Source organism: Oncorhynchus mykiss, chromosome 16 (assembly GCF_057628025.1).
Source record: "Oncorhynchus mykiss isolate SJ-2025 chromosome 16, ASM5762802v1, whole genome shotgun sequence".
NCBI lineage: Eukaryota > Metazoa > Chordata > Actinopteri > Salmoniformes > Salmonidae > Oncorhynchus > Oncorhynchus mykiss.
In genome coordinates this window covers 31,890,426-31,915,358 of record NC_143037.1, presented here as the reverse complement: position 1 = coordinate 31,915,358, position 24,933 = coordinate 31,890,426, and the positions used below count along the sequence as shown (strand labels likewise).

At 42.5% G+C, this 24,933-nt stretch overlaps 1 long non-coding RNA gene across 2 annotated transcripts in view; it reads right to left on the bottom strand.

The window, feature by feature from the left end:
• Positions 1-1,409: 1,409 nt before the first annotated feature.
• The window catches only part of LOC110491812 (uncharacterized), a 50,906-nt gene continuing 27,382 nt past the window's right edge, over positions 1,410-24,933 (bottom strand). Inside the window, exons 2-3 of one of the 2 annotated variants that reach the window (XR_005036504.2) lie at positions 4,329-4,473; positions 1,410-4,227 (exon numbers count right to left, since the gene is read on the bottom strand). This is a non-coding gene — a long non-coding RNA (uncharacterized LOC110491812). The remainder of the gene's footprint in view (positions 4,228-4,328; positions 4,474-24,933) is intronic. The other variant, XR_002468906.3, reaches the window with a different exon arrangement.

Sequence of the window (24,933 nt, the reverse complement as noted above, 5' to 3'; positions counted from 1 at the left end):
CGTCCTGCGTTAGACTAGCATTTATTGTTGTTAATTCATAACGCTGGAATCCATCTGTCATCACTGATGAGGAAAAGTGATATAGTTCTAATGTCACGCCCTGACCTTAGAGATCCTTTTTATGTCTCTATTTTGGTTTGGTCAGGGCGTGAGTTGGGGTGGGCATTCTATGTTTTTGTTTTCTATGTTTTCTATTTCTGTGTATTTGGCCGGTTGTGGTTCTCAATCAGAGGCAGCTGTCTATCGTTGTCTCTGATTGAGAACCATACTTAGATAGCCTTTTCCCACCTGTGTCTTGTAGCAAGTTGTTTTCTGTTTTTGTGTCTGCACAAAAAATTTCCACCCAGAGAACATGAGTTTGTGTTTTTGAAGCTATCGCCCTCCTTTACATTATCTCATCTCCTGTCAAACCGCCTTCTCTTCTCCTCCTAAGTTTACTCCTAATTCTCCTCAGTTTAATGCAGCTCCTCAAGGTTCTGGCCTTCACAATAGCGTCAGTGCATTACCCTGATGGCTGTCTGGAGCCGGGCCCTGCCTCAGCTGGCTGGGAGGCCCAGGACCAGGCCTCATCTTTCGGCTGGGACACGGGCGAGATGAGGCTGTGGTGCAATAGGCCTGGAGGTGGAGATCGGTGTCTGGAGCCAGACCTTGCCTCTTCTTGCTGTGAGGCCCAGGACCAGGCCAAATCTTGGTTCTGGGAGCCAGGGTCGTGGTGCCATGTGCCTGGAGGTGAGGATGGAAAGTGGGGAAGAGCTGGGAATGGCCTTAATGAGTAGTGCTATACTGACCTTCAACCTTGAGGAGGAAGGGGAAGTAAAGGCAGTTTCTCAATTAATCTTTCCTCAATTCCTAGTATCCTCTCTCCTCACCTCCTTCTCAAAACCTATTGGAAATGAAGGTCAGAGTGGAGGGACCTTCTCCTTTAATATGGTTGATAAGCAGGCCCTCGCCTGGATGTGAGGAATTGCAGAAATAAGAATTGAGAAACAGCCTGACTGAGCGTGACTAAATCAATTTCCCTGCTGCTGTGAAGTGAGTGACTACACAGGGCTGACAGACAGTTTGAAGGGATACATTCATAATTTTTCTATACCCAGGATGTCACCCAGAAAATAGTTTTCTATGGTTCCACAATACTGGGTGGACCTTGCCAGAGGGATATATTACAAAGGAAGCTAGATTTACTCAGAGTTTTCTAAAGCTAGCCAGCTTCAGTTAACTTCACATTCCAGCGCAGGCTTCATCCGTACTATGACGGTGGATATTGCTTGCCCGCCTGCCGCCAACTCTAGCAGACTTGTAACTGTGAGTGCATGTCGCTAACTCTAGCAGGCTTGTAACTGCACGTGCATGTTGCACGAGGCTAGTCGAATGCCGAACTCTTCATTGAGACAATGCTGAAACATCAATCCATGGTTGTGTCAGTGCCACATTTTAATTTGTGCCAAAATCAAAAGTCATCACCTCCTGGTATGGTAATAGCTCACTGCTCAGCATCCGACCGTAAGGTGCTACAGAGGGTAGTGCGTACAGCCCAGTACATCACTGGGGCCAATCTTCCTGCCATCCAGGACCTGTATATTAGGCAGTGTCAGAGGAAGGACCAAAAAATGGTCAAAGACTACAGTCACCCACTCTCTGCTGGCACGCGGTACCAGAGCGCCAAGTGTAGGTCCAAAAGGCTCCTTAACAGCTTCTACCCCCAAGCCATAAGACTACTGAAAAACTAATCAAAATGGTCACCCGGACTATTTACATTGATATTTTTTACTTTAGTTTATTCAGTAAACATTTTCTTAACTTTATTTTCTTAAAGCTGCATTGTTGGTTAAGGGCTTGTATTCGGCGCATGTGACAAATAAAACATTTGACTTGAATCTGATTTAATTGGTCCTCAACTCGCAGCTCAGACACTTCCTTCAGGATAATTGGAGTTAGCCCTGAGTTAGCCTGCCCTGGAGCAGATTAGTTCTGAAGGATTGGTTGCCATAGAAACATACCTGGCTAAAAGTTGAACCACTTTTGTGGTACCTGTTATCCCAAGTTGAATTCAGAGTTGACCAAAGTTACTTCGCTAACTCCTCAAACCTGATTCGTAGTATAGGGCTCTGGCTTCACAGGAGCATCTGTGTCATTTTGCAAGGGGAAGGGTGGCATCAGGGTAGAGATGGGTGATATGGACAAAAAACCATATCGTAATAAATCTACCCATTTTTTGTGACAATGATAAATCAGCGAACAATTACCATAAGTCATTTTGGGGGGAGGTGTTAGAGCTGGGCGTTATGGAGAAAAAGTGATATTGTGATAAATGTAACTACTTTGCTCAACAACAACAAGTACAACAATATATACATTTTGTATGGACAGTTAGGCCTACTTTACATGTTTTAAAATTCCAGTACCAAGTAGGACAACTGAGATAGGAGCCTATGATTCACAAAGTAAGCTATTTCATCTAACATATCCAGGAAATGCATGATTGATATTTTGATGTTAAAATAGGATCCAGAATTATCTGATTTCTTTTTGGCTCTTCAGGGTGGCTCTGGGGGCCAGAAAGGGGGAGAAGATAGAGAGGGAGAGAAAGAGATGCCCATCCCTTCTCTAACGGATTGTCAACTGTCCAGGGTGGGGGGCAGGGATGGGGATGAAGGGGTGGGAGGGGTGTGAAGAGGGTGACTGTTGTCAGTCAGTTGGAGTGACAGACAGGCCGGCTGTGGGAACTAGTGTCATGGGCCACCAGGGGCCATCAGGGGCCTTCATGGTGTAGCATGGCTGCTTTATGTGTTTATCAAACTGCTGACCTCATTGGCCCCACAGACAGGAAGGACACTGGCAGATGAACGGAGAGAACATGGCACTGAGGAGAAGGGGGGCAAAGGGGTGCAGAAGAGGGGGATGGGATGGGAGTGCAGGGTGACTTTGGGGTGCAGAAGGGGGGTGGAAGGAAAGGGGGTACAGCATGGCTTTGGGTTGTAGAATGAGGAGAGGGGAAGGATACAGGGGGGCTATGGGATGCAGAGGGCGGGATGGGAAGGGGGGTGTGGGGTTACAGGGTGGTTCTGGGGCCCAGAAATGGGGAGGGTATACATTATAAGGAAGAAAATGTACTCTCTCTCTATGGTGGATCCTGGGCTTGTAGATAACTGTCTGTCTGTGCTATGGTATGAGTTCTCATACCATAGCACAGTGTTTCTTCCTTCCCCCTCTAACTAGCAGCACTGCTCTAGCATTGAAAACCAGATCATGTATCATTGCAGCAACTGAGCTACTCAACTGAGGCACCCAGAGACAGACAGAATAGATAGTGATGGAGAGAGAGAGAAGGGGAGTTAGCAAGAGGAATGTGCGTGAGAAGGAAAGACGGATGTAGGGAGAGAGGGATGGAGAATCACCGACAGGGTTTTACCTGTATTATGTCAAAGTAGTGCATTATGTAGGGAATATAGGGTGCTCATGTGGTATGCAGACATATTAGCATGTGCAGGTATGCCTGTCCAAAACCAAATTCCAAAACCAAATTCCAATCTCATTCTGGGGGTTATATCCCTCTACAAAACGACCCTAATCCACAGTTTACATACCTCCCTTTTATCCCACAACAGGCTTCAAACAAACCTTACTCTGTCTTGACAGTAAAGTAAGCTTGATCTGATCCAGAACTGCCCACAACTTACTTAAATTGGCTTTACACACTGTAACACAACTATTACACTACCCTAGAATAGTAGGAAGGTATTCCTAATGTTTGGTATACTCAGTGTATATCTCTATGAGTTAATCGTTCTTATGAGGGTAGGGTAGAATCATGGTAAACCAAAGGATAACCAAGATTCTCTGAAGGACTGAGTGGGACACGACTCACTCTATAAAGATATATGTTCCCCATAGAGTGGACTGTTTTGAGCGAGTGACTGGGGTTACATTGCATTACATTGACATTTTTACATGGTTAAAGTGTTGGGCAGTGAGGTTATGAGAATGGGCAGTCTTATATGAAGGTGAACTCTGGCCTCTATATAACGTAAATCAAAGCTGTGAAAGTGAGCTGCTCTGGTATTGTCTGTGTCTGGTTTGTGCTGGTCCATGCAGGGGTGTCTGCAGTCTGGAGTCTAGCCGGTGGAGGGGGAGGCCAGGGGTCCGTCTTGGTGTCTGGGTTCGACGTCCTCCTCTTTCTGGGCCCCTTTTACGACCTGAACAGGCTCAATCCAAGAGAAGGGAGAGCTGGATGAGAAAAAAGCGAGGGAGAGTACATTCCCCATATAGTATATTCTTTAACACGCACAAACACACACGTGTAGTACATGGGGATGTGTGAAACTTACTGCTCAGCCAAGTGTCTCCACTTTCACCAGCGAATAGCTAGCTTTTAGCGTGGCGCCGCTTCAGGAGGGCGGTCACGTGTGCTAGCAAGGCAGAGGTCCCGAGTTGGCGGCGGGTATGTGCTGAATCGGGAGGAAGTGGCACTCGCTAAGAAAACACACAAACACACACACTCGCTACTGATAAAGCAGATATGGAAAGATCTCTCATGATCGCATATCACAAGCCCATGCTGAGTGTAGGCTGAGTCATTTTCCCCCCTGACTGCCACTCGTTCCTCATCCTGCTCTCTCTACTGTCCTTTAACCCATAAGAGTCTAAGCCCTGTCTAAGCCGGGGGACGGCCTTACTGCTATTCGCCCATACAAATGCATTGAATTACAGATTCACTACAGGGAACAACAGATAGTCCCCCCGAAAAACAATCAAGAGGAAGTTTGTTCTGAAGTTTCCTATATATGATAGATTTAGGAAAGATCAGGATTTTTATTTTTATTTTTTTTTAACATGTATTTATCCCCTTAAATTTTACACTAAACAGTCTAAGCCCTGTCTAAGCTGGGGAGGGGGGGGGTCAACTAAGCTATATGGAATTGTTTTAAGAAGGTCATACCAAGGATCATTTTGCTATTTGATTTGAACTTTTTCACATGCGAGTTCAAAATCTCTCTTAACGGTCGTCCCAGCGTGAGTTTTTTTATACACATGATGTCAGAATGCTCTCAGTGTTACAAAATGTGATTGTTACGCAACTGGACAGTAAACACACGCTGCCCTCAAACCAAGGCACTCTGCCTACTAATTATATAATTTCAACTTGTCAAATTCAAATGATTTTTTTACAAGTTTTATTTTCTGATAATAGTTTGAACTAAGCCTCCTCATTAATTCACATAGTAGCCCATTTCACTTTTCCGGACATGTTTGAGGCTTTACTACTGCCCAGACAAACTTCTCTCTTCGACAAGAGCCCAAGCACTTCCCCAGTGTTTCCCAGATCAAGTATGCAGACATTTGTGCATCTCCGTCAGAACTGGCCTTGCACTAACTTTTTACCCCTGGCACATTTTCTGGCTGGCGCCCGCGTTTCCTTCTTTCTGATTTTCCTTACAAATAATAACTTTGGACTTGTGCGCGTTCCTATCAAAGTAAGTTCCTTATTTTCTGTATATGGTATTGCTTCTACTGTAGCATACCATATGGAGTCTATGTATGGAGCATAATGTATTTAGGGTTTTATTCACATTTTCAAGTACTGGTAACAAATTATGCCTTCTGATTCTTGCAGAGAATGTAATGGACACATTTGTGTGTAAAATACTTTTTTGGAGGTTGTACTGATTATGATGAGCTATTTGCCAACTATGTGTGGTGCCATGTTCGTTGACATCATATAATGCATTCTGGTTGTCATGTAAGCGTCTGTCAGACCAAAGATGTTATAACAAAACAAAGTGAATGGATGGTTCACTCGACTGACTTATGGTGCTTTCAAGACAACAGTGAACTCTGAAAAATACCAGGTCAGCTCATGACATCTGCGATCTTCAGGTCGGAAAGTCAAAGCTCTAGAAAGAGGCCCAAGTTGCTGAGTTGGAATTTTGAGTTGGATGACCATTCAAAACAATCTTTCCCAGTTGGAGCTCTTTTTTTCCCCAGAGTTTTCAGTTGTCTTGAACACACTGAAGTCGGAGGTCTGAGATTTCTGAGTTCCCAGTTCTGAAATTACCAGTTGTTTGAACACGGCATCAGGTTGTAACTATGGTACCTCAGGATTGCCAGCTTGAAGGGGCTTTATTTTTATTTAGCTTGTACATTTCTCCTGTGTTTGCCCCTCATTTATTGATAAATCCCCCATCATAGTAATATTTCCTGCATCATATTCCGTAACAATACCTTCCCTCATTTCTACCCCTCATGGACTTGAAAACCCCCCACAAATTAAATTAACCTCAGCACAAACCCATCCAAGATGGTTAAAACCATATCTGGCAACCCTGTTTAGCTTTCGCTCTACAGTTAGGCTTTATTTGGCGTGGTGATCAAAATTTATTTGCTTTGTTGATTTGTCAAAAACTGTAAACGACTTTGTCGTGTGCTCCAGTTCTTGTATACACTGCACTAAGTACATCGAAGATTTGTAATATGCTGAAGTGGCCAAACTAAGTTATTTTTCAGGCAATGGGCGCAGCCATTTAATGCAAATGTGAATCATTGCTAATGTTTAGGAAATATTTCAAATTTCATGAATAAATACAATTTATTGACACTTTTATACTATTACGTGGGGCTTTTATTTTGAAAATGTTATCAATTCTGTAACCCGGAAGTACTTCTTTAGTGTTGCTGATGAGACGCTGATCATATGATGAAATTGCAAATCAAATGTCCAATTATGATGCCACCGGACAGCGAAAAACAAGTAAGTTAACCTTGATTTATTGTCATTTAAATGAGTTTGTAGTAGCTAGTTAAGTGTGAGATGACATACACACGAACGTGACACCGCGTAAGTCAAGCAGTTTACTGGCTGCCTTTCTCCCGGATACCGGAGACTCAAATACCTTTCTCATTTCTGCCATGAATTCCTCCAGATGACCACAAATGGCAGATTGTTGCTCCCAAACTGCCGTAGCCCAGGAGAGCACCCTTCCTTACATTAGCATAATAATATACGCAATCTTCAATTTTTCTGAAGGAAACGAAGATGGATGTACCTCATAAATATGCGAGAAAGAAAACCCTGCCAGGTACCAGGATTCCCTGAATATCGCTCCGGAGGAGGTAAGTGGGGTTCTCGGGGAGCCGGCTGTACAAACTCACCACAGATAGGGAAAAAATTACTGGGTGATTGGGGTTTTTCAGAGGTGGCAGGCTGAGCTAACTCCCCGATTTGCTCCGTAATAGCCTTTAACCCATGGTCGTGGCATTCCGTCAAGGAGCTGAGCCCTTTCAAAAGGCCCTGTAACAACTCCTCATGTCTGGGAGACAGCGTGGCTGAGCTGGTCCAAGTCTGCTGGGTCTGTCATGGCCAGTTCGTACTATCATGACACAAGGAAAGACCCAGATGCAGACACAGGAGGCAGATGGTTGGAGTTTTACAATGTTTAATAAACCAAAAGGAGTAGGCAAGAGAATGGTCGTGGACAGGCAAAAGGTCAAAACTAGATCCAAGTCCAGGAGTTACAGAGTGGCAGACAGGCTCGTGGTCAAGGCAGGCAGAATGGTACGGCAGGCGGGTACAAAGTTCAGAACCAGGCAAAGGTCAAAACCGGGAGGATTATAAAAAGGAGAAATGCAAAAAGCAGGAGAACGGGAAAAACGCTGGTTGACTTGGAAACATACAAGACGAACTGGCACAGAGAGACAGGAAACACAGGGATAAATACACTGGGGAAAATCAGCAACACCTGAACGGGGTGGAGACAATCACAAGGACAGGTGAAACAGATCAGGATGTGACAATTAGGTGTAATGTGACTAACATGACTTCACTTTAGAGCGTATTCCAATCATTCGACCCAACATGTCACCCTTTATAAAGCACATGTTTATATCATTTTTGACATAGTGGGTTATGGCACATTTGACATTGGTGATTATGTCATACAGTTATGGCACATTTATGAACCCTTTATAAAGCATGACGTACGGTTATAGATACTTTGTAACACATTTATGTAGTGCCTATGAAGGCATTATGAAGGCTTTGAAGCCTTTATTGAGCCTTTATAAGCTGAATGTCATTTAAAGCTGGACCGATATTCTTAAATAAGTCTTCCCTTTTGATTTCTATAAAATGTTAAATTGTCTCACTTGCTTAATTTACTTCACTTGCTTGGTGGGATTGGAATTTACATGGACTTTATATCATGATGCTCATCAATAACAAAGTTATCAGAAACAGAGTTCAAGAAAGTAAACAAGTAACATCATTATTAATAGAGTACCACAGAGTCATAATACCCATAAAACCTAGCGGTCAAACAGGGAAATGGTTCCAAACATTTTTCCACCATTAATTTTTTCCCATAGGAGTTTTAGAAACACTTAAAATTAGTTGGGTTTACCTTGGCGCACCGTTTTGATAACGGTGTAAATCCTTCTAGGACAAGGTGACTTTTATCAATATATTCCCCTGTATTTACCCCCCAAAATGAAATGCTAATTAGCTGCTAATGTGGCTACCATAAAGAACTACAAATGCCATGATGATCTGGACGAGACTGACGAATCGAGGCAAAGGTAAGAATCTATGGATTAACTATCTAATGTTAGCTAAATGTAGGAATTAATAAATTGGTTACATTTAATTAAATTGATAATTCTGTGAACTGTCTTGTGCAAGTTTTTTATTGACACAAGTTTTGCATGATGTCTACTTTGATACTGATTAGCATTTTCGAATCTGACAGTATATAGAGTCAAATATATTAATAAAAGTCACCTTGGCCGAGAGAGATTTACATGGTTATCAAAATGTCACACCAGGGTAAGACTACACAAAACACAGCCCTTATTTTAAATGTTTCTAAAATCCCCTTTGGGAAAACTGAATGGTGGAAAAACGATTGGAACCATTTCCCTGTTTGACCGCTAGGTTTTATGGGTATTATGACAGCTCCACTGTGGGGGCTCTATGCCTCAACTACATCAGCCTTATGAAAGTTTCACATTGATCGTTCCACTTCCAAAAGTACAGCGTGGAGACTTCTAGTATTCTCCACAGTAATAAAGGGGGATTGATCAGGTTGTGTCTGATGTAAAGTTAGAGTGTGGTGCGGTTCAGGTTCTTTTGAAGTTTGAGGTTGAAAAGATAATGGTCATCCCCCATGCGTGAGTGTGTGTGTTTGTATCTACTTATGTATGTCTGTATGTTTAAATGCAAGTGTCTGGGATGGGAGGTTGAGGGTAACAGTCTTCATGATCACGGACTGCAGAGCCCACCAGGAACCCCCCCCCCCGGTGGACACATGGCCCCACACCCCCTGACAGACCTCCACACCACAGGGTCACCTTACCCATCAGCCAGCCTGCCTGATACCCAGATGGAAGCTACTCACTCACACACACACACACACACACACACACACACACACGTAACATGCAAAACCCCTCCAATAAGCCAACAACTTACACATCCTATTAATAAACAACTTTACAGCCATAAAACAACATTTCAAATGGGGATATTAAAGTCATTAAGTACATATCGGTAACCAATGGGAACAGACACAAAGAACACATTGCAAGACATTGTAGTGAAAATATAATGTGCGTTCATTCTATTGACCTTGGCACATACAGTATGCAGTAGCATCATCAGTCCTGGAATATCCTTATTTTCTTTAACTCCAGAGGAGTTCAGTTGTAATCGATAGGATTTCTGTTGACAGTGAAAACACAGTGCACATTATACACATTCTATTTCACCACCTGAGACCACAGTGACAACAAGCGCAATCAGAGGATGACTTTGTGCCCTGTGAACACCACCCCCACGTTTGGTCAATGTTTGGTAATTCCTGAGAGATTTCTGGTCAGAAAACTGGTAAAAAGTTTGTCCTATCAGTGTTTTTGTTCAAGGGATGTTATGGTAGATAAAAACATTCCCTGCCTGGCTGCCCATGCCACGCGTGAGTGAATCCACACTTCAATCTGGTTATTGTTTACAGTCAGGGTTGTGGGAGTCACAGAATTTCATCAGCTGGTGACTGTCAAGCAAATAACTGTCGGTCTCATGGTAATTCACTGTTAATTAAGGTAAACACATTTAGCATCTCCTGGCTTCCACACATATAATATGCTATTCTGTTTTTCTTAAATAGAACTTCTTTACACCTGTCTAAGATAAATAATGGATTTATTGTGAAGGTGTAGGCTATATTACATGGATTTATTAGACTTTTTAAAATGTAGATGTTCCAAAGGTCTGCATCAGTGGCTTGTAGGCTGAGTTATGTTAGGTCCTGATCTGGCTGCCAAATTTCTTTGGGCTACAGTTCATTTTATTTTATTGTATGAAGACTACAATTGATTTAGACTACAAGCACTAGCCTATGTCAATATACTATCCCCAATAGTACAAAAGTCAACATATTCCATTCTGTGCGAGAAATGTATATTCCAAACATAGTTTGGGACAGTTGTAGGATAGATCCCAAATTAATACAACCACGAGCATCAAAAAAAAGTTTTTACGCAATGAGGCAGACGCAACAGATCAGAACATTTAGCTTAAAATGTTGATAAACTATTAGGCTATTTCTTCACATTATAAGCGCAGCAATGCGCACATGGCAGTAGGCCATGGGGGTAAGTGCGAATGTGTCACGTTAGTTGAAATGAGCGGACCAAGGCACAGCGTGCATAGAGTTCCACATGTTTATTAAAATGAAACTCACCAACAAAAACAATAAACAGCAAACGAGACGTAACGACTGGAGTGCTCACAGGCACTACACAAAAACAAGATCCCACAAACTAAGGTGGGAAAAAAGGCTGCCTAAGTATGATCCCCAATCAGAGACAAAGACAGCTGGCTCTGATTGGGAAACATACCCGGCCAACAAAGAAATAGAAAAAAAAGAATGCCCACCCAAATCACACCCCGACCTAACCAAATAGAGAAATAAAAAGGCTCTCTAAGGTCAGGGCGTGACAGAATGCTCCATTTGCGGAAAAACACAATTATCAAAAGTGACAGCAAATATGATTATGCATGTAATGCTTTTATTAGAAAGGTGCATTTTTACAGTAAAAATGATCTTGCCAAAACTTTAAACTCACACGCTGCTTATGCATGCCAGTGGCAATGCATGGCAATGCATGGCAATTTTAGCATGTAAATCTTGGTGGGGCAAACAAAATATATATATATACAGTATGCAGTACCTGTCCAAAATTTGGACACCTACTCATTCAAGGGTTTTTCTTAATTGTTTCTATTTTCTACATTATAGAATAATAGTGAAGACAAAAAATATAAAACAACACATATGGAATAATGTAGTAATCAAAAACGTGTTCAACAAATCAAAATATAGTTTATATTTGAGATTCTTCAAAGTGGCCACCCTTTGCCTTGATGACAACTTCACACACTCTTGGCATTCTCTTAACCAGCTTCATGAGATAGTCACCTGGAATGCATTTCAATTAACAGATTGCATTGTTAAGAATTATTTTGTGGAATTTCTTTCCTTTATGCGTTTGAGCCAATCAGTTGTGTTGTGTCAAAGTAGGGGTGGTATACAGAAGATAGCCCTATAAGTCCATATTATGGTAAGAACAGCTCAAATGAGCAAAGAGAAAGGAAAGTCCATCATTACTTTAAGACATGAAGGTCAGTCAATGCGGAACAAGTGCAGTCCCAAAAACCATCAAGCGTTATGATGAAACTGGCTCTCATGAGGACTGCCACAGGAAAGGAACACCCAGTTACCTCTGCTGCAGAGGATTAGTTTATTAAAGTTGCCAGCCTGAGATTGCACTCCAAATAAATGCTTCACAAAGTTCAAGTAACTGACACATCTCAACACCAACTGTTCAGAGGAGACTGTGTGAATCAGGCATTCATGGTCAAATTGCTGCAAAGAAACCACTACTAAAGGACACCAATAATAATAAGAAACTTGCTAGGGCCAAGAAACACGAGAAATTGACATTAGACCGGTGGAAATCTGTCCTTTGGTCTGATGGTATATATATATATATATATATATATATATATTACATTGATTGCAAACTGATATGTGATTCATTTTAATGCCAAAAGAGAAAAAAAGAAAGCTAAACAGGTGGAGCTCTGTAGGCTCCACACCCCTTGTAAAGCGGATTAATGTGCTTAATTTTAAGATGTTATTTGGCCACTTTAGTTGTGATATAAATTTTATCAAAACATATGCCTATGGGCTATGCTACATGAGGTGTGTGACAAATTCAAAAAAGTCGCAAAAAAAGGCATAGTTTCTTATGCTGGGCATCATTCACAAGTGATAATATATAATTCACAAGTGATAGGCTAATATTTGATTTGATTTAATCTTGTCTTTACATTTACTAAATAATATATGTTTGAAATTTGTTTTGATTTAGAATGGACCATTATCATGCACCTGTCTCAAAACAGGGGCAGCGGGAAATAACACATGTCATCTATGCACTTAAACAGCGAATGAAGGACGCTTTTCCAGTGGTTCATTTTCTTGCCAGCCAGGTAGGCTATACTCCTGTTGTAAAGATAAACACTGTTCTTAATATTAGAAAAGTTTAGAAATAAATATAGTAAGCCTAAATAAAGCTGATAGGATCCTCCTCTTTTTAGTAGAGGCCATCACACTATCAACTGGGACAATTGTATAGCCTATAGAAATGTTGCTCAATATGAGTTCATGGGCTCTCATGAAGTGTTTGATTCGATTTCTGATCACATTTGCATTGATGTCAGAGTGATTAGAAGGACAATATAGTGCTGAGTACCAAGCAGTTAGCAAGTTTGGTAGGCTACTAATGACCATCAGCAGCATAATAGCTAGGGAAAGCCTATTACCGTGACTAAATGGTCACGTGGAATCTGACTGCCTTCATGACTCTTGACCGCCGGTGTGGTGGTACTACGGTCACCGCAACAGCCCTATTTACAGATTTATTGATTTGGGCTCTTTGGGTAACGTAAGACAAACAGATCAGTATCATTAGAAAATCAACTTGCGAGAGAACAATTTGGCCACTTCAATTTGAAAACAAAACAGTTAACCCGAAAGTGCCATGTTTTCAAGCCATGTTTGATTTTTGTCGCCTTTCTCCAGTTAAACCTGAGGTCACGTGCCTCTAGCTTTATCTCTTTCTCCCTCTCTTTTCCCCTTATTTTACATTTCATTCTTCTCCTTTAACCTTTCTGATCTCCCCATCCCGGATCCGGGATCGTGAATACAGACTCAAGCTCATTACCATAACGCAACGTTAACTATTCATGAAAATCGCAAATGAAATGAAATAAATATGCCATCTCTCAAGCTTAGCCTTTTGTAAACAACACTGTCATCTCAGATTTTCAAAATATGCTTCTCAACCATAGGAAAACAATAATTTGTGTAAAAGTAGCTAGCTAGCGTAGCATTTAGCGTTAGCATTAGCGTTAGCATCCAGCACACAACATTTCAACAAAAACATAAAAGCCTTCAAATAAAATAATTTACCTTTGAAGAAATTCGGATGTTTTCAATGAGGAGACTCTCAGTTAGATAGCAAATGCTCAGTTTTTCCAAAAAGATTCTTTGTGTATTAGAAATAGCTCCGTTTTGTACATCACATTTGGCTACCAAAAAACCCCGAAAATTCAGTCCTCAAAACGCGAACTTTTTTCCAAATTAACTCCATAATATTGACTGAAAACATGGCAAACGTTGTTTAGAATCAATCCTCAAGGTGTTTTTCACATATATCTTCGATGATATATCGTTCGTGGAAACATGGTTTCTCCTCTTAATCAAATGGAAAAATACTTGCACCTGGCTTTGCGCACCAATTTCGACGCAGGACACCAGGCGGACACTTGGAAAATGTAGTCTCTTATGGTCAATCTTCCAATGATATGCCTACAAATACGTCACAATGCTGCCGACATCTTGGGGAAACGGCAGAAGGTCTAAGCTTATTCCTGTCGCATTCACAGCCATATAAGGAGACATTAGAAAACAGAGCTTCAGAAATTCTGCTCATTTCCTGTTTGACGTTTCATCTTGGTTTCGCCTGTAGAATGAGTTCTGGGGCACTTACAGACAATATCTTTGCAGATTCTGAAACTTCAGAGTGTTTTCTTTCCAAAACTGTCAAGAATATGCATAGTCAAGCATCTTTTCGTGACAAAATATCGCGCCTAAAACGGGAACGTTTTTTATCCAAAAATGAAATAGCGCCCCTAGAGATGCAACAGGACCTGTTTTGGAGACTGGTTTTTGTTCGGAATTTCGGATGACTGACGTGCCCAAAGTAAACTGCCAGTTACTCAGGGCCAGAAGCTAGGATATGCATATACATGGTAGCATTGGATAGAAAACACATGGAGGTTTCTAAAACTGTTAAAATGTCTGTGAGTATAACAGAACTGATATGGCTGGCAAAAACCAGAGGAAAATCCCCCAAAAATGTTTAAGGTCACAGTACATTTCAATGCTTGCGGGATATACAAATAGATAGGACCCAGCTTGCAGTTCCTATGGCTTCCACTAGATGTGAACAGTCTTTATAAAGGGTTTCAGGCTTGTTTCTTGAAAAATAAGCAAGTAGTTGGAAAAACTACAAGGTGTCTCTCATTAGAGATGTAGTCCTGTTGGTGCGTGAATGAGGTGTGCGCTCTTCGTCAATTATCTTCCCTATCGAACATACTATTCTCCGTCTTACATATTATTGTTTATTTAGATATTAGAGTACCTGAGGATTAATTAGAAACATCGTTTGACATGTTTGGACAAACTTTACTGGTAACTTTTTGGATTCATTTGTATGCATGTTGAAATAGTGGATTACTGAGATCATTGGAGCCAACTAAACTGACGTTTTTGGATATAAAGGACTTTACCAAACAAAACAAACATTCATTGTGTAGCTGGGACCCTTAGGATTAAAAACAGAGGAAGATCTTCAAAGGTAAGTGATTTGTTTAATCGCTTTTGGGATTTTGTGACGCCTGTGCTGGTTGAAAAAGTATTTTGGTGTGGGGCGCTGTCCTCAGATAATCGCATGATATGCTTTCGCCATAAAGCCTTTGTGAAATCTGACAACGCGGTTGGATTAACAAGAAGTTAAGCTAAATGATGTATGACACTTGTATTTCCATGAATGTTTAATATTACGATTTCTATTTTTTGAATTTCGCGATCTGCAATTTCACTGGGTGTTGTCGTAGGTGTCCCGCTCGCGGAGCATGCGCCAAAAGAGGTTTTAAATAACTTTACTTGGCTTCCCTTTCTTTTCCTTTTCCCTCCTATACATGTTTTAGGGATGGAGAGATATGGAGACACTTTTACTTTGAGCCTCACTTTTACTAAAAACAAGCAGGTAGAACTCTAAACTGTGACCCTCCACCACTCTCTATTCTCTATTCCATGAGTTATTTAACCTTTATTTAACTAGGCAAGTCAGTTAAGAAAAATGTCTTATTTACAATGACAGCCTACAACAGCCAAACCCAGACGACTCTGGGCCAATTGTGCACCGCCTTATGGGACTCCCAATCACATCCAGTTGTGATACAGTCTGTATTTGAACCAGGGTGTCTGTAGTGTTGCCTCAAGCACTGAGATGTAGTGCCTTAGATCGCTGCACTACTCGGGAGCCCCTATTTATAACACAGAGCACGGCCAAGCGGTGCAGTGCAACTGGGAACACTAAATTGGAATGGAAAATATCAAAGTGAGTTTTTTATTATTACTAAAATAGATACAGGGTATGTTCAGGTGCAATAGCCTTCCCCTTCCTTTGTCCCTTTACCTCTACTCTTTCTGCCCTTTCCTTTTTCTTGCCATTTCTTCCATTCCTCCTGACTGAACGCACATGCACAAGTGCGCACATGCACAAGCGCACACAGACACACACACACACACACACACACACACACACACACACACACACACACACACACACACACACACACACACACACACACACACCATCAGCACCTCTCTCTCAGTTTGATGTGAAGCATCATGGGCTGTTCTGTGGTGTGGCCAGTTGTTTGTTGTCACAGTAAATTACTCTGACACACTGGAGGAGTGACAGCTCTCACTCGGTGGGTCCTGGCCAGGGGGAGGAGGGTTGAGGAAGGGGAGGGATGAGTGAGGGGTAGTGGTGCTCTCGCAACCTTAACTGCAGGGAGGCCAGAGGGGAGAGGGAGGTAGAGGGGTAGAGGAAGGGAGAGAGAGAGAGTCGGTCAATGTGAAAGTGGCTGTTCTCAGGGATTCATTTACAAGGTGTTTCTCCTTGACTTTCACTGCCAACAGTAATTACTAAACCTGGTGCTTTTCCCACACTGGTAGACTGACTCCTATGTGATTTATGTTTATCCATTACAGTATGGCTTTATGGAATCAAATTAATGAAAGTTAGAGATACAGTGTAATTATGGTACAGTATATCAGCTTTAAGATATATGTTTCCTATAGAAATTGAAATTCCAAATGTATGACAAAACGTAATGTTTTATGTTTCATTGCTTTGATATGAACATGTGTAATTCAATTGCTACTCAAATAGTTTGGAATGTAGTCCTGGTAAAGTAGAACAGTAGGACAGGTGTGCTATGTTCTTGAGACATTTATACATTTTATTATTTGAAGGGTCAATCTGCAATTGGTACATCAATTGTTTGACTTTTTCAATATTTACACACAACCATTGATTATTGAACAATAAATGCCTGATGAGATTAGTGCAATTGTTGTATCCCATCAGAAACGAAAATATATGCTTGTCTACTCAATTGTTTGTAAACAATGTAATTGTAAACAAACACCATTTAGCCTCTGAATATGGTTAAAATTTTTATCTATGAATTTGAGAGTAGGTCCATTTTTCCGCCTCAATTCCTCATCTTTTTACCAAATCAGTGGCAGGATGGTGGCTTTGTCGTTGTTTGAACCGCAGATGGCCCCTTTAATAACCAATCGGAAAGTATTCACACCCCTTGACTTTTTACAGACTTTGTTACATTACAGCCTTATTCTAAAATTGATTACATTGTTTTTCCCCCCTCATCAATCCACACAATACCACATAATGACAAAGCAAAACAGGTTTTTAGACATTTTGCAAGAAGAAAGAAATCAAATTTATATAAGTATTCAGACCATTTACACAGTACTTTGTTGAAGCACCTTTGGCAGCGATTACAGCCTCAAGTCTTCTAGGGTATGACGCTACAAGCTTGGCACGCCTGTATTTGGGGAGTTTCTCCCATTCCTTTCTACAGAGCCTCTCAAGCTCTGTCAGGTGGGATGGGGAGCGTTGCTGCACAGCTATTTTCAGGTCTCTCCAGAGATGTTGGATCAGGTTCAAGTCTGGGCTCTGGCTGGGCCACTCAAGGACATTCAGAGACTTATCCCGACGCCACTCCAGCGTTATCTTGGCTGTATGCTTAGGATCGTTGTCCTGTTAGAAGGTGAACCTTCACCCCAGTCTAAGGTCCTGAGCATTCTGGAGCAGGTTTTTATCAAGGATCTCTCTGTACTTGTCTTGGTTAATCTTTGCCTCGATCCTTACTAGTCTCCTAGTGCCTGCCGCAGAAAAATATCCCCACGGCATGATGCTGCCACCACCATGCTTCACCGTAGGGAAGGTGCCAGGTTTCGTCCAGATGTGACGCTTGGCATTGAGGCCAGAGAATCTTGTTTCTCATAGTCTGAGCGTCTTTAGCTGCCTTTTGGCAAACTCCAAGTGGGCTGTTGTGTCTTTTACTGAGTCGTGGCTTCTTTCTGGCCACTACCAAAAAGGCCTGTTTGGTGTAGTGCTGCAGAGATGGTTGTCCTTCTAGAAGGTTCTCCCATCTCCACAGAGGAACTCTAGAGCTCTGTCAGAGTGACCATAGGGTTCTTGGTCACCTCCCTGATCAGTTTGGTCAGTTCCAAACTTCTTACATTCAAGAAATATGGAGGCCACTGTGTTCTTGGGGATCTTCAATGCTGCAGAAATGTTGTGGTACCCTTCCCCAGATCTGTACCTCGACACAATCCTGTTTCGGAGCTCTACGGACAATTCCTTCGACCTTCCTGTCTTGATTTTTGTTCTGACATGCACTGTCAACTGTGGGACCTTATATAGACAGGTGTGTGCCTTTCCAAATCATGTCAAGTTGTAAAAACATCTCAAGGATGATCAATGGAAACAGTATGCACCTGAGCTCAATTTTAAGTCTCATAGCAAAGAGTCTGAATACTTAGTGGTAAGAAAAAGTATTTGAACCCTTTGGAATTACCTGGATTTCTGTATAAATTGCTCTTCAATTGAGAGAATTTAATTTAAACATTCACAGTGTAGGCTGGAAAAAGTATGTGAACCCATAGGCTAATGACATCTCCAAACGCTAATTGGAGTCAGGAGTCAGCTAACCTGGAGTCCAATCAATGAGACACGATTGGAGATGTTGGTCAGAACTGCCTTGCCCTATTAAAAATACTCACAAAATTTGAGTTTGCTATTCACAAGAAGCATTGCTTGATGTAAACCCTGCCTCGAACAAAAGAGATCTCAGAAGACCTAAGATTAAGAATTGTTGACTTGCATAAAGCTGGAAAGGGTTACAAAAGTATCTCTAAAAGCCTTGATGTTCATCAGTTCACACTAAGACAAATTGTCTTTCAATGGAGAAAGTTGAGCACTGTTGCTACTCTTCCTAGGAGTGGCCGTCCTGCAAAGATGACTGCAAGAGCACAGCACAGAATACTCAATGAGGTTAAGAAGAATCCTAGTGTCAGCTAAAGACTTACAGAGTCTACGATATGTAAAACAAGAATTGTGTTCATGGGAGGACACCATGGAAGAAGCCACTGCTGTCCAAAAAAAGCATTGCTGCACATCTGAAGTTTGCAAAAGTGCACCTGGATGTTCCACAGCGCTACTGGCAAAATATTCTGTGGACAGATGAAACTACAGTTGGATTGTTTGGAGGGAACACACAACACTGTGTGGAGAAAAAAGGGCACAGCACACCAACATCAAAACCTCATTCCAACCGTAAAGTATGGTGGAGGGAGCTTCATGGTTTGGGGCTGCTTTGCTGCCTCAGGGCATGGACAGCTTGCTAACATCAACGGAAAAATGAATTCCTAAGTTTATCAAGACATTTTGCAGGAAAATGTTAGGCTATCTGTCCACCAATTGAAGCTCAACAGAAGTTGGGTGATGCAACAGGACAACGACCCAAAACACAGAAGTAAATCAGAATGGCTTCAACAGAAGAAAATACGCCTTCTGGAGTGGCCCAGTCAGTTCTGACCTCAACCTGATTGACAGGCTGTGGCATGACCTCAAGAAAGCAGTTCACTCCAGACACCCCAAGAATATTGCTGAACTGAAACAGTTTTGTAAAGAGGAATGGTGCAAAATTCCTCCTGACCAATTAATGCAGAAATCCAGGTATTTATAAAGGGGTCACAGACTTATCAAATCAAATGTTATTTGTCACATACACATGCTTAGCAGATGTTAATGCGAGTGTAGCGAAATGCTTGTGATTCTAGTTCCGACAATGCAGCAATAACCAACGAGTAATCTAACCTAACAATTCCACAACTACTACCTTATACACACACATGTAAAGGGATAAAGAATATGTACATAAAGATATATGAATGAGTGATGGTACAGAATGGCATAGGCAAGATGCAGTAGATGGTATAGAGTACAGTATATACATATGAGATGAGTAATGTAGGGTATATAAACATAAAGTGGCATAGTTTAAAGTGGCTAGTAATACATGTATTACATAAAGATGGCAAGATGCTGCCATCAATCCACGGTTTCTGGTTAGGGAATGTTTTAATCGTTGCTATGGGAACGACATCTTCAACGCACGTTCTAATGAACTCGCACACCGAATCAGCGTATTCGTCAATATTGTTATCTGACGCAATACGAAACATGTACCAGTCCACGTGATGGAAGCAGTCTTTCAGCTTGGTCGGACCAGCGTTGGACAGACCTCAGCGTGGGAGCCTCTTGTTTTAGTTTCTGTCTGTAGGCAGGGATCAACAAAATGGAGTCGTGGTCAGCTTTTCCGAAAGGAGGGCGGGGCAGGGCCTTATATGCGTCGCGGAAGTTAGAGTAACAATGATCCAAGGTTTTTCCACCCCTGGTTGCGCAATCGATATGCTGATAAAATTTAGGGAGTCTTGTTTTCAGATTAGCTTTGTTAAAATCCCCAGCTACAATGAATGCAGCCTCCGGATAAATGGATTCCAGTTTGCAAAGAGTCAAATAAAGTTAGTTCAGAGCCATCGATGTGTCTGCTTGGGGGGGGGGGGGGGGGGGATATATACGGCTGTGATTATAATCGAAGAGAATTCTCTTGGTAGATAATGCGGTCTACATTTGCGTGTGAGGAATTCTAAATCAGGCGAACAGAAGGATTTGAGTTCCTGTATGTTTCTTTCATCACACCATGTCTCGTTAGCCATAAGGCATACGCCCCCGCCCCTCTTCTTACCAGAAAGATGTTTGTTTCTGTCGGCGCGATGCGTGGAGAAACCCGCTGGCTGCACCGCCTCCGATAGCGTCTCTCCAGTGAGCCATGTTTCCGTGAAGCAAAGAACGTTACAGTCTCTGATGTCCCTCTGGAATGCTACCCTTGCTCGGATTTCATCAACCTTGTTGTCAAGAGACTGGACATTGGCGAGAAGAATGCTAGGGAGTGGTGCACGATGTGCCCGTCTCCGGAGACTGACCAGAAGACCGCCTCGCCCCAGAAGACCGTGACTCAACCCACTCAGGTGATGCACCCCCCCCAGGGACGGTATGAGAGAGCCCCAGTAAGCCAGTGACCCAGTCCCTGTAATAGGGTTAGAGGCAGAGAATCCCAGTGGAAAGAGGGGAACTGGCCAGGCAGAGACAGCAAGGGCGGTTCGTTGCTCCAGAGCCTTTCCGTTCACCTTCCCACTCCTGGGACAGACTACACTAAATCATATGACCCACTGAAGAGATGAGTCTTCAGTAAAGACTTAAAGGTTGAGACCGAGTTTGCGTCTCTGACATGGGTAGGCAGACCATTCCATAAAAATGGAGCTCTATAGGAGAAAGCCGTGCCTCCAGCTGTTTGCTAAGAAATTCTAGGGACAATTAAGAGGCCTGCGTCTTGTGACCGTAGCGTACGTGTAGGTATGTACGGCAGGACCAAATCAGAGAGATAGGTAGGAGCACGCCCATGTAATGCTTTGTAGGTTAGCAGTAAAACCTTGAAATCAGCCCTTGCTTTGACAGGAAGCCAGTGTAGGGAGGCTAGCACTGGAGTAATATGATCAATTTTTTGGGTTCTAGTCAGGATTCTAGCAGCCGTATTTAGCACTAACTGAAGTTTATTTAGTGCTTTATCCGGGTAGCCGGAAAGTAGAGCATTGCAGTAGTCTAACCTAGAAGTGACAAAAGCATGGATTAATTTTTCTGCATCATTTTTGGACAGAAAGTTTCTGATTTTTGCAATATTACGTAGATGGAAAAAGCTGTGCTTGAAATGGTCTTGATATGTTCTTCAAAAGAACGATCAGGGTCCAGAGTAACGCCGAGGTCCTTCACAGTTTTATTTGAGACGACTGTACAACCATTAAGATTAGTTGTCAGATTCAACAGAAGATCTCTTTGTTTCTTGGGACCTAGAACAAGCATCTCTGTTTTGTCCGAGTTTAAAAGTAGAAAGTTTGCTGCCATCCACTTCCTTATGTCTGAAACACATGCTTCTAGCGAGGGCAATTTTCGGGCTTCACCATGTTTCATTGAAATGTACAGCTGTGTGTCATCCGCATAGCAGTGAAAGTTAACATTATGTTTTCAAATGACATCCCCAAGAGGTAAAATATATAGTGAAAACAATAGTGGTCCTAAAACGGAACCTTGAGGAACACCGAAATTTACAGTTGATTTGTCAGAGGACAAACCATTCACAGAGACAAACTGATATCTTTCCGACAGATAAGATCTAAACCAGGCCAGAACTTGTCCGTGTAGACCAATTTGGGTTTCCAATCTCTCCAAAAGAATGTGTTGATCGATGGTATCAAAAGCAGCACCAAGGCCTTGGAGGTCAAAAGGTCATATACCACCTTCACAAGTGCAGTCTCAGTGCTATGATGGAGTCTAAAACCAGACTGAAGCATTTTGTTTACATTATTTGTCTTCAGGAAGGCAGTGAGTTGCTGCGCAACAGCCTTTTCTAAAATTTTTGAGAGGAATGGAAGATCCGATATAGGCCGATAGTTTTTTATATTTTCTGGGTCAAGGTTTGGCTTTTTCAAGAGAGGCTTTATTACTGGCACTTTTAGTGAGTTTGGTACACATCCGGTGGATAGAGAGCCGTTTATTATGTTCAACATAGGAGGGCCAAGCACAGGAAGCAGCTCATCCCCATACTGTTTATATTTATTTACTTTTCTGCTCTTTTGCACACCATCTCTACCTGTACATGACCATCTGATCATTTATCACTCCAGTGTTAATCTGCAAAATTGTAATTATTCGCCTACCTCCTCATGCCTTTTGCACACAATGTACATAGACTCCCTTTTTTATTTTTTTTCTACTGTGTTATTGACTTGTTAACTGTTTACTCCATGTGTAACTCTCTGTTGTCTGTTCACACTGCTATGCTTTATCTTGGCCAGGTCGCAGTTGTAAATCAGAACTTGTTCTCAACTAGCCTACCTGGTTAAATATAGGTGAAATAAATAAAAATAAATAAAAAGGATGCTCTCAATTGTGCATCTGTAGAGGTTTGTGAGTGCTTTTGGTGACAAGCCAAATTTCTTCAGCCTCCTGAGGTTGAAGAGGCGCTGCTGTGCCTTCTTCACAACGCTGTCTGTGTGGGCGGACCAATTCAGTTTGTCCGTGATGTGTACACTGAGGAACTTAAAACTTATTACCCTCTCCACTACTGTCCTGTCGATGTGGATAGGGGGGTGCTCCCTCTGCTGTTTCCTGAAGTCCACAATCATCTCCTTTGTTTTGTTGATGTTGAGTGTGAGGTTATTTTCCTGACACCACACTCCTAGGGCCCTCACCTTTCCCTGTAGGCCGTCTCGTCGTTGTTGGTAATCAAGCCTACCACTGTAGTGTCGTCCGCAAACTTGATGATTGAGTTGGAGGCATGCATGGCCACGCAGTCTTGGGTGAACAGGGAGTACAGGAGAGGGCTCAGAATGCACCCTTGTGGGGCCCCAAGTGTTGAGGATCAGCGGGGTGGAGATGTTGTTGCCTACCCTCACCACCTGGGGGCGGCCCGTCAGGAAGTCCAGTACCCAGTTGCACAGGGCGGGGTCGAGACCCAGGGAGCTTGATGACGAGTTTGGAGGGTACTATGGTGTTAAATGGTGTTAAATGCTGAGTTATAGTCGATGAACAGCATTCTCACATAGGTATTCCTCTTGTCCAGATGGGTTAGGGCAGTGTGCAGTGTGGTTGAGATTGCATCGTCTGTGGACCTATTGGGGCGGTAAGCAAATTGGAGTGGATCTAGGGTTTCAGGTAGGGTGGAGGTGATATGGTCCTTGACTAGTCTCTCAAAGCACTTCATGATGACGGAAGTGAGTGCTACGGGGCGGTAGTCATTTAGCTCAGTTACCTTAGCTTTCTTAGGAACAGGAACAATGGTGGCCCTCTTGAAGCATGTGGGAACAGCAGACTGGTATAAGGTTTGATTGAATATGTCCGTAAACACACCAGCCAGCTGGTCTGCGCATGCTCTGAGGACACGGCTGGGTATGCCGTCTGGACCTGCAGCCTTGCGAGGGTTAACACGTTTAAATGTTTTACTCACGTCGGCTGCAGTGAAGGAGAGCCCGCAGGTTTTGGTAGCGGGCAGTGTCAGTGGCACTGTATTGTCCTCAAAGCGAGCAAAAAAGTTATTTAGTCTGTCTGGGAACAAGACATCCTGGTCCGCGACGGGGCTGGTTTTCTTTTTGTAATCCGTGATTGACTGTAGACCCTGCCACATACCTCTTTTGTCTGAGCAGTTGAATTGCGACTCTACTTTGTCTCTATACTGACACTTAGCTGGTTTGATTGCCTTGCGGAGGGAATAGCTACACTGTTTGTATTCGGTCATGTTTCCGGTCACTTTCCCTGGTTAAAAGCAGTGGTTCACGCTTTCAGTTTCGTGCGAATGCTGCCATCAATCCACGGTTTCTAGTTTGGGAATGTTTTAATCGTTGCTGTGGGTATAACATCGCCAATGCACTTTCTAATGAACTCGCTCACCGAATCAGCGTATTCGTCAATGTTGTTGTTGGACGCAATGTGGAACATATCCCAAAGCACGTGATCGAAGCAGTCTTGAAGAATGAAATCAGATTGGTCGGACCAGCGTTGAACAGACCTGAGCGCGGGAGCTTCTTGTTTTAGTTTCTGTCTGTAGGCTGGAAGCAACAAAATGGAGTCGTGGTCAGCTTTTCCAAAGGGCGGGGCAGGGCCTTAAATGCGCCGCGGAAGTTAGAATAAAAATGATCCAGGGTTTTACCAGCCCTGGTAGCACAATCAATATGCTGATAGAATTGAGGGAGTTTTGTTTTCAGATTAGCCTTGTTAAAATCCCCAGCTACAATGAATGCAGCCTCAGGATATGTGGTTTCCAGTTTACATAGAGTCAAATCAAGTTTGTTCAGGGCCATCGATGTGTCTGCTTGGGGGGGAATATACAGTATACAGCTGTGATTATAATCGAAGAGAATTCTCTTTGTAGATAATGCGGTAAACCTTTGATTGTGAGGAATTCTAAGTTAGGTGAACAGAAGGACTTGAGTTCCTGTATGTTGTTATGATCACACCACGTCTCGTTAATCATAAGGCATACCCCCCCGCCCCTCTTCTTACCAGAAAGATGCTTGTTTCTGTCGGCGCGATGCGTGA